Genomic DNA, 9397 nt, shown 5'->3' with positions numbered 1-9397 from the left:
CAATCTATTTTAGAATCTTTTCATTCCCTCCCCCAAAAGAAACCCCATACCCATTAATAGTCATTCCCCATCCCCTACAAGTGCGCCCATCCTGGGCACTCTTTTGAAAGAGGACTCCAACTCCATCTGTACTTTCTGATTAAGTTCTTTCCAGCTTATCCCTTAACTCAGGCAAAAGGCCCCGTGGGCAAAGCATCCCGTGATGGGCACTGAAACTCCCCTTCAAGCAGTAAGGACTGTCCTGACACCAGCAAGACCCTGCATGATTGACCTTCACTACCCACCTGCACGTACCCACGGCCCTTGTCCCCCATTCTCCTGGGAGTATCTTCAGCACTCGGGGGACAGTCTTTGAGACTCTGGTCCGCCGTCTTCCCAGTCCTGGCCTCCTGGAAGTCAACTCCTTTCCTGTGTCACCTCCACTTGTCCCTCTGTCTTTGGATTCTGTCAGTGGCGAGTGGCCGGGCCTGGTCTGTTTGGGGGCCCCGGAGCCAGATGCTAGTGTACTCCTGTACCCCAATGACCAATCTACTTTCTGTCTCTCTGCATTTGCCTGTTCTGGACAGTTTGTATACATGGAATAAATGATGTGTGCTTCCTTTGTGACTGGCTCCTCGACTTTTCGTAATGGTTTCAAGGTTCATCCCTGTGGTATCAGTACTGATGTCTAACCAGCTGGGGAACTGCCGGAATGTTTTCCAAAGCAACTGCATCACCGTATTCCCCTGAGCCCTGTGTGAGGGGTTTAATTTCTCTATATCCTCACCAACATGTGTTATCATCTTCTTTTTAAAGTTTGAGCTCCCAGTTGCCTGAGTGGCTTAGATGGTTAAGCGTCTGCCTTCGGCTCGGGTCATGATCCCAGGGTCCTGGGATCGAGTCCCGCATCCGGCTCCCTGCTCAGCGGAGAGCCTGCTTCTCCCTCTCCCTCTGCACCTCCCCCTGCTCATGCTCTCTCTCTCTCTCTCTCTCTCTCTCTGTGTGTATCTCTCTGTCTCAAATGAATACATAAAAAAAAATCTTAAAGTTAGAGCTCCCTATTGAGTACGAATTGGTGTCTCATTTTCCGGGGTTTGATGTGCCTTCTCTGACACGTAAAGATGCAAACATTTTTTCACATGCTTATGGGCCATTCATATCCTCTCTTTGGAGAAATGTCTTCAGATGCTTTGCCCATTTTAAAATTTGATGATTTGTCTTGGGGGCGCCAGGGTGGCACAGTTGGTTAAGCCCCCGGCTCTTGGTTTCAGCTCAGGTCGTGATCTCAGGGTCAGGAGATGGAGCCCCATTGGTCCCTGCTCAGCGGGGAGTCTGCTTGGGGACACTCTCTCTCTCTCTCAAGTGAGTATCGCTTGGCTGTAGGTGTGGGGAACCCCGCTCCCAAACACACAGGCCCTTTGGAATTGGCCTCAGGACACTTATTTAGTGGGTGTCACAGGAGCGGGGTTTGCTAGATGGTTCCCGGCTCCTGGAAGCATGTGGTTTGGCAAGAAAAAGGAAGAAGGGATTCCTGGGGGGCCGTGTGGTCACCCCTGGGATGAAGCAGCAGCTGTGTGGCGCCCCCAGTGGCTAGAGGCAGAGTTACCAATGGAATTGGGAGGTGAATCCAATCTTGGGGGGGCGTGTCACTGGTTACCTCAGGAAATGTACACTAAGAAGAAAAAGGTGAAGTATTGTTCCCCTTGGTTCTTGTTACCGCTAGCAGCTGCCCCTGAACGGAAGAGGACGCTGGGTCGGACCCAGATGCTGAAGCAAGCTGGATTTCAGTGAGTCTGAGCTTCGGCCACGACCTCAAAGCCAGCCCCAAGGGGAAAGTGCACGGGACAGCAGAAAACACCGCTTAGACCTTGTGTCATAGAGAAGGCGGTGAACCAGAGGGTGTCGTGGGAGGACCTGTCTCCTCAGCCTCCTGGGAGCCCATACTGAAGCGGCTGGGAGGGTAGCCCACGGGAGCGGCATCCGGTGGTGAAGGCTGCGGGGTGGAGAGCAGGTTCAGGTTGATTCAGGAGCCATGGCTCTCTGGGGCACAAGCATACAGAGCTGTGAGCGATCGGGACACTCAGGGCGGTGTTCCCAAGGGACTGGCCAGCCCGGCAGACTGGATCAAAGCCCTTGTAAAGTGCGTTAACCCTCAGAAGGGGGACTGCCATCCCCCCATAAATGCGAGTGGAACACCCCAATGAAGCAGCCGCTGTGTTTTGGGTGCAAGCCCCATGGGACTGCCTTTATGTGCCCAGATAATCCCCCGCACAACGTGCTGCTCCCCAGCTCGTGGCAAATACTGTGATTAATGGGCTCCTTTCACGTGGACCCATGAAAAACCTGTCAAGCCTTATTATTGCAAAACGGAGAAAGCTTTCCTGAAGCCTTATCAAATTTGCTGGCTCAGCTTCCCCTCCAGGCACTTGCAGATGCTAATGAAGACTTTAGGTTGATTAACATTTTTCTCTCATAAACTTGCATTACTTTGAAATAGGAAAAAAAGTGGACATTATTAAAGAGCCCTGTGTTATTCGTATAAAGGGAAAAGTTGGAAATACCTAAGTTCCTGGAAATGATCTCTCTGTAAAGTGGAATATTAAGCAATGTTCATACCAGTGTTCATACCAAACTGTGAAATGAGGTAAGTAGGACATAAGTGTCTATATAGAACATGACCTTAATTTTACTAAAAACAACAACCCCCCCCACATACACAGAAAACACTGGGGATTTTTTTTTATAAAAGATCAAAATCAAATCAAATTAAAAAAAATTTGATTTGACAGCATAAGCAGGGGGAGCGGCAGGCCTAGGGAGAAGCAGGCTTCCCACCGAGCAGGGAGCCCGATGCGGGGCTCCATCTGCCGACCCTGGGATCATGACCTGAGCGGAAGGCAGATGCTTAACGACTGAGCCACCCAGGGCCCCAGGACTGGGGGGTCTTAATGAAATGCTAAGGGATGGTTTATTCTGGATGATGGGGTCATAGGTGTTTTAAAAAGGAATGGGTTAGCCAGGTGATGGGTATTAAAGAGGGCACGTTCTGCGTGGAGCACTGGGTGTTATGCACAAACAATGAATCATGGAACACTACATCAAAAACTAATGATGTAATGTATGGTGATTAACTTAATAAAAATAAATAAATAAAAAGACCAATGAAAACAAACAAAAAAGTTTTTAAAAAAACAAATCTCAGTACTTGCCCAGCCAGCTGGGTGGCTCAGTCACTTGACCGTGGGACTGCTGTTGATTTTGGCTCAGGTCATGATCCCAGGGTCGGCAGATGGAGCCCCGCATAGGGCTTCAGGCTCAGCCGGGAGTCTGCTTGAGATTCTCTCTCTCCCTCTTAAAACAAACAAACAAACAAACAAACAAACAAACAAAACTCATATATTCTCTAGGGAGTATGAATTGCAGTTATTACTGACTGTAATATTACTGTAATATTGACAATATTACACAACAAGCCCCACCTACGGGTTAAGAAAGCCCAGTCGTAGAGGCTAATGTCAGCCTGGGGAGGGTAGAGGGGAGGAGGTGGCTGGGCCAGGGCAGGGGGAGCTGCGGCAGGGACCACAATGGCCAGGAACCTTGGGGGAAAGTCATCGAGAGGCTGGTACCAGCATCGGGGACCCGCAGCGGGGCGCAGCGGGGCGCAGCGGGGCTCCGGACACCCGGAGTGGGCGGGGCGGGGGGAGCTGCATTCTCTGCCCACCACTGTCCATTGCTTCTGCAAGCCCCTGGTGAAGGCTGCGGGGTGGAGAGCAGGTTCGGGTTGATGCAGGAGCCACGGCTCTCTGGGGCACAAGCACACAGAGCTGTGAGCGATCCAGACACTCAGGGCGGTGCAGGCCCGGGTGATGCTCAGGCTCCAGCTCGGGGCACCTGTGCGTCAGGGGCTGCTTGGAGACCCCGGAGGAGGGGGCTGCACCCGTACAACAGAGCTGCTTTGTGGATCCAGCCTAGGGATCATCCAGCGTGCGCCTCCTCGGCCTCAGCTGCGCACAGGAATCACCTGGAAGCACTGAAAGGTCCCAGCGCCCGGCCTGCCCCGAAGACCCGGGGCGGGCTCAACCGCAGGTGTGGCCCCGGCGCGCCCCCCAGGTGATCCTAAGGTGCGGCGCCGGCTGATACGTTTGAGGCCAGCCAGGCCTTCTGGGACGGGGTGGTAGGCACCGCAAGGCCGGGGGGAGCAGGGATTCCGAGCTGGCCTGCCACTCCTTGTCCCCGCAGCCTGGGAGGTGGCATCCTCCGTTCCTCGCAGAGGAAGGAAGCTGAGCGGCCACAGGAGGAGGTCGCGCGGCTCTCGCCACGGTTTGTAAGGCTCCCAGTAAACAGCCCCAGTGTTCCTAGAGAGTTATTTGCAGAAGGAGAGGGGCCCGCTTTGCAGAGTGGGAAGGCCCTCGCTGCTCCAAGGGGGTGGAATATGGGAGCTCCTTCCGACGTTCCTTCTTCCCCTTCGGTTCTCCTGCCCTCCCTCCCTCCGGGCCTGCTCTGCTCTGCAGGAGGGAGGGGGTGCGCAGCGGTCCTCGGGAACTTAGTGTGCCTTTGAGACTCTGCCTCATTAAATCTGGGTTTGGCCCAGGGAGATGTATTTTAACAAGCAGCCCAGATCATTCGAATGCAGGAGAGATCCAGAGACTGTAGGTTGGTTTTTCCTGTTTTTTAAGATTTATTCATTTTTAGAGAGAACGAGCAGGGGGAGGAGCATAGGGAGAGAATCTTTTTCTTAATTTAATTTAGTTATTTGACGGAGAGAGAGCGCACGCACAAGCAGGGGGAGCAGCAGAGGGAGAGGGACAAGCAGGCTCCCTGCTGAGCAGGGGCTCCGTCCCAGACCCCGGGATCATGACCTGAGCAGAAGGCAGACGCTTAACGACTGAGCCACCCAGGCGCCCCCTAGGGGGAGAATCTTTAGCCTTACATGCTAGCTGGAGGGAGGTGAGCCCCAGCAGAGCTGGGGAGGGTCCAGCCCATGGAAGAGCAGACTGGTGGGTTTCAGGTGTAAGGCCCGCAGGAAAGGGGCTGGGTTTTCCTTGGGTATCAGGGAAGGCTTCCTGGAGGAGGAGACAATTCAGCCAGGCCAGGCAAGGGTATTGTGAACCAGGCAGAGGCCCAGAGACAAGAAGGTGCTCCTAGTGGAGCCCTGTGCTGGCGCCGGGGCCAGGCGGATGGAGAAGGCCTGTCAGCCCTCGGGGGCCCTCCTGGTCGGGACACTGTCCAGGGTGAGTTAGGGGCTCCCGACTAGTAGGCCCCAGGTGCAGAGACTCGTGCATTAGGCTCAGGACCAAGCATTCAACATACCTCATCAAACCTTCATAGCAAATCTGCAAGTTAGCTACTGTGGGCCCCTTCTGAAAAGGGAAAGGGAGATACTTTAAACTGTTGGAGGTTGGTCTCCCCAGTCTTCGTCCACAGCCCCCTCCAAATGGGAGCGGGTCCCTCGCCTGGCCCACTCCCGAGCTCCTCACTGTGCTGGCTCCTGCAGAGAGCACTGTCTCAGATGCTCAGATGCCCAGAGTCCTGCTCAGGCAGGGACTGAGGCCGGGCTGGGAAGGAGCGGTCCAGGCAACCTCCAGCTGCAAACTGGGGCGGGGGTGGGGTGCGGAGTGGGAGGTGCAGGGACCCTCGGAGGGAAGGGGAGATGGAAGGGCTCTGTTCGGGGAGTCACTTGGAGCCAGCCCTGCCCCAGTCGGTTCTCCCCCAGAGGCCCTCCTGGGTCCCTCTCCCCTCCACCCCCATCCTGAGGGGCCACAACCATTCTGCGGGAAGAAGGAAAGGGTCACAAAGGAGCCTGGGTTGGGGGGGACTTCAGTGGGTGGGACTATTCAGAGCTGTGTCCTGCAGGCGATTACCATGAGAAAGGAGGCGCCCGGTCCTGGGAGGCAGCCAAGCCCTGAGACCCCCCCTCCCCCGCCCCCAGCGACACCTGTCAGGCTCCCCACCCCCCCGGGGGTGGGGACAGGGCAGGGTCCTCCCTCTGGGTGGTCTGAGGCCCCTGAAGAAGTGGGGGCAATTTGAAGGAAAAGAAAACCTCAGAACCCAAGAACAGGAGGTTGGGGGGGGGAGGCCTGAGGGGTGCTGCTTGCTGAGGTGGTAGCCGGTTCCAGGGCTGCACCAGGGGTGAGGGGGTGGGTCCCCTAGAGTGAAGGGAGTTCCCTGTCTTATTTCTGATGCTCTCCAGCTCAGCTCAGCTCAGGCCGGCCTCCGAGAAAACAAGACCCGCGCACTGCATTTCTTCCTTCCCCTGCCAGCTCTTTTCTGGACTTTTCTTCCTGTATTTCTGGCTCAGAGGTTTGTCCTGTTGTATTAGGTACCATGCTTCCTATAGGGCAGAGCCCTCGCTGCAGACCCCTCCCAGGGCAGTGGGTGGCTGGCTGCCCCCCACCCCCCGTGCCCCGGGCTCTGCCCCGGGTGGGGAACCCCCTCCCAGGCCAGGTGGTGCTGTCGCCAAGCCACGGGGCACAGTACCTCCCTCAGAGCCCCGCTGAATGGCCACCCCCGATCCTTGCAGCCCTGAGCGCTTTGTGCCTCCACCGTTCTTCTGGAAAGAGTGAACCTCCTCACGCCTCGGGCCTCCCAGACAGCCCGTCCCTGGCTCAGACCCAGCCGCGGCAGGAGGCCCTGGGACCCACGGCTCGCCCTGCCGAGGGCACCTGGCTGTGGGGCCCAGGGTGATGGGGACAGCCCCCGTCCGGGGCTGCGCGAGCTTTCAGACGCGTGGGTGCGCGCCCACGCCCGCTGCAGAAGGGTGGTTCTAGCAGGACCCTCTCCTGGGGCTGTCGGCAGGGGAGTGGCAGTCCGGACCCCGGGCAGCCGTGCCCACGTTCTTTGCAAGACATCGCGCGGCGGGGTGACAGCCAGCAGGCCATGGGGGGCTTCAGCAGTCTCCCTGTGCGCCCCTCCGTTCTGAGGTCAGACCCAGAAAATCCCCCCGTGCAGCGGAATGCAAATGGGTTTTTTCCTCCTGAATTAGTTGTATTTATTTTTTATTATTTTTGCCCTAAAGGCTTTAAAATTTTTTAAATTCTGGTATATTTCAGGAAGTGTTCTATTAGTCTCAGATGCACAATACAGGGATTCAGCACCTCCATACCTTACTCAGCGCTCCTCACGATAAGCGTGCTCTTCATCCCCTTCACCTGTTTCCCCCACCCCCCACCCAGCTCCCTTCTGGGAACCATCCGTTCTCTGTAGTTAAGAGTCTGTTTTTTGGTCTGTCTCTTTTTCCTTTGTTTTGTTTCTTAAATTCCACATATGAGTGAAATCATATGGTATTTGTCTCTGACTGACTTATTTCCCTTAGCATAGTACTCTCTAGCTCCATCCACGTTGTTGCAAGTGGCAAGGTCACTCTTTTTTAGGGCTGAATAATATCCCTGTGTGTGTGTGTGTGTGTGTGTGTGTGTGTGTGTGTGTGTGTGTGTGCGCGCGCGCACGCGCGCGCGCTACCTGTTAGGGGCTTGGGGTTTTGTTTTTTTTCCAGCTCCTTTAGGTGTAAGGTTAGGTTGTTTATTTGATTTTTCTTGCTTCTTGAGGTAGGCCTATTTTGCTATAAATTTCCCTCTTAGAACTGCTTTTGCTGCATCCCAAAGTTTTTAGAGCATCATTGTTTTATACATACATTAATATATATATGTTTTTTTCTTTAAGCTCTACGTCCAATGTGGGGCTTGAACTCACAACTCTGAGACTAAGAGTTGCATGTTCTACTGACTGAGCCTGCCAGGAGCCCTCATACCACATCTTTTTTATCCATTCATCTATCAGTAGACATGAGGGGTGCCTCCATAATTTGGCCAATGTAAATAATTCTGCTATAAACATAGGGGTGCATGTATCCTTTCAAATTAGTGATTGTGTATTCTTTGGGTAAATACCCAGTAGTGTGACTACTGGACTGTAGGGTATTTGTATTCTTAATGTTTTGAGGAACCCCCATACTGTTTTCTTCAGTGGCTGCCCCAGTTTGCATTCTCACCAACCGTGCATGAGGGCTCCTCTTTCCCCACATCCTCGCCAACACCTGTTGTTTTCTTGTGTTTTTTTATGGTAGCCATTCTGACAGGTGTGAGGTGATATCTCATGTAATTTTGATTTGTATTTTGCTGGTGATGAGTGACATTGATCATTTTTTTTTTTTTTTTTTTTTTAGTTTCTTTCATCTGTCGGCCTTCTGTATGTCTTCTTTGGGAAAATGTCTATTCACGTCGTCTGCCCATTTTTAAAATGGATTGTTTGTTGTTGTTGCTTTGTTTTTTTGGTGTTGAGTTGTAGGAATTCTTCATATATTTTGAGTACTAACCCTTTATTGGATATGTCATTTGCAAACATCTTCCCCCATCTGTAGGCTGCCTTTTACTTTTGTTGATTGTTTCCTTTGCTGTGCAGGAGCTTTTCATTTTGATGAAAAGGCAGGAGACCTATCTAGAAAAAGGTTGCTATGGCTGACGTCAGAGAAATTACTGCCTGGGCTCTCTTCTAGGATTTTTATGGTTTCAGGTCTTACTATCAGGTCCTTAATCCATTTTGAGTTTATTTTTGTGTATGGTATAAGAAAATGGTCCAGTTTCATTCTTTTGCATGGAGCTATCCAGTTTTCCCAGCACCATTTGTTGAAGAAACTTTCTCCCCTTGGATATTCTTGCTTCCTTTGTCAAAGATTAATTGACCATAAAATCATGGGCTTATTTGGGGCTTTCCATTCTGTTCCATTGTTTTATGTGTCTATTTTTGTGCCAGTATCATACTGTTTTGATTACTACAGCTTTATAGTATAACTTGAAATTTGGAATCACGATACCTCCAGATTTTTCTTTTTGGGTGAAGATTGCTTTGGCTATTGGGGGTCTTTTGTGGTTCCACACAAATTGTGGGATTGTTTGTTTTAGTTCTGTGAAAACTGCTGTTGAGGGATTGCATTGAATCTGTCCATTGCTTTGGGTGGTATGGACATTTTAGCAATGTTTGTTCTTCCAACCCATGAGCATGGACTATCTTCCCATTTGTTTGTGTCATCTTCAATTTCCTTCATCAGTGTTTTATAATTTTCATTATTATATTCTTTGGTGCAGTCGTAAACGGGGTTGTTTTCTTAATTTGTCTTTCTGCGGTTTCATTATTAGTGTGAAGAAATGCAACAGATTTCTGCACATTGATTTTGTATCCTACGACTTTACTGAATTCATTTATCAGTTCTAGTAGATTTTTGGTGGAGTCTTTTGGGTATTCTACATAGAGTACCGTGTCATCTGCAAATAGTGAAAGTTTTACTTCTTTCATACCAATTTGGATGCCTTTTGTTCCTTTTTTGTTGTCTGATTGCTGTGGCTAGGACTTCCGGGACTATGTTGAATAAAAGTGTTGAGAGTGGACATCCTTGTCTTGTTCCTGTCCCTAGGGGAAAAGCTCT

This window comes from Zalophus californianus, chromosome 6, assembly GCF_009762305.2.
Source record: "Zalophus californianus isolate mZalCal1 chromosome 6, mZalCal1.pri.v2, whole genome shotgun sequence".
Classification (NCBI taxonomy): Eukaryota; Metazoa; Chordata; class Mammalia; order Carnivora; family Otariidae; genus Zalophus; species Zalophus californianus.
Note: the sequence above shows the minus strand (reverse complement) of the source record.